The 1060-nt window shown below is 43.3% G+C and overlaps 1 long non-coding RNA gene across 1 annotated transcript in view; it reads right to left on the bottom strand.

Annotated features, from left to right (window-relative positions):
• Positions 1-699: 699 nt before the first annotated feature.
• LOC104856775 overlaps positions 700-1060 on the bottom strand; it is an 8920-nt gene continuing 8559 nt past the window's right edge. Inside the window, exon 3 of the long non-coding RNA XR_778711.1 lies at positions 700-918. This is a non-coding gene — a long non-coding RNA (uncharacterized LOC104856775). The remainder of the gene's footprint in view (positions 919-1060) is intronic.

The raw sequence follows: 1060 nt of genomic DNA, 5'->3' as shown, positions 1-1060 counted from the left end.
CAAAAGTCCTGGGCCTTCAGCCCTTGTAACTTGAATTTCCTTGTACAACAGGTTGTTTCATTATTCTTTTTACATTATCTTTGCCAGATGCTCTTTCAACCACTGGCCATTTTGATGTAACTTTGCTTTTAACTTGCAGCTTTTGTTCTAGATTCTCCTTGGACTACCCTACTTACTTTTCCTCTTCCAAGCTGTCTTTCCTTTGCTCAATTTTATTCTGGCCCATCCTTAGTTTTGACAAACTACTGTGATCCTTGGTGACTTGGTGCTCTGTGTTAGACCCTTCTGGCTCCTGAAGTTCAGCCCTGTCCACAGAAATCTTCTCTATGTCCCCTAGAACTTTATCCAGCCTTTGTATTTTTTTTTCGTATTGGGGATCGAACTCAGGTCCTTGCTCTTGTGAGGTGGGCAGCAGAACCACTGAGCTAAATCCCTGGCCCTTGTAATTGTTTTAGGCATGATTTATAGTAGCATGTCTGGTCCTAAACTTGCACTGACCTTGAAGCCAGAACTCTTTCTGGGCAAGGGCTTTGTCTTTGCAACCCTTTACCCTTTGTCACTGTCCATGTGCCCGGACAGAGTGGGCAATCATTGCTTGTGGGATCGGCTGCTTGATGGACTGCAGTGAGGCAGATGACTTCACACACACCCTCTGCCCTTCCCTGGATGTAAGTAAAATGTTCAAGTAAACAGGTCCTTCATTCTGTAAAATCAGCTGAGATGATGCAGGTGCCTTTGGGCCAGTAGCCAAAGGAAGAGATGCTGTGCTTTACTATCAGACTTCTAGTTGGAAGATTTCTCTGGGGTGTTGTTTCTCTTTATTGGATAGTAAGGCTCTGAGTAGGGTTGCTTATTCTCCTGCTTCTGATTCACCCCAGGACTGGAATAATAGTTGTGTTTGAAAAGGAGCTCATGACCCTGGAGATGGAAGGAGGATAGGGTGGTGGGTTTTGATTATAATCAAGAAGAAAATTCTAGTGAAATGCTTTCCCCCGCAAAGATTTACAACATGCCCACTCAATAAACCTTTCTTACATGCAGTCTTTTTTTTTTTTTTTTT

Source organism: Fukomys damarensis, unplaced genomic scaffold (genome assembly GCF_012274545.1).
Source record: "Fukomys damarensis isolate Sample0158 unplaced genomic scaffold, DMR_v1.0_HiC HiC_scaffold_21, whole genome shotgun sequence".
Classification (NCBI taxonomy): Eukaryota; Metazoa; Chordata; class Mammalia; order Rodentia; family Bathyergidae; genus Fukomys; species Fukomys damarensis.
This window is presented reverse-complemented; position numbering and strand designations above follow the sequence as displayed.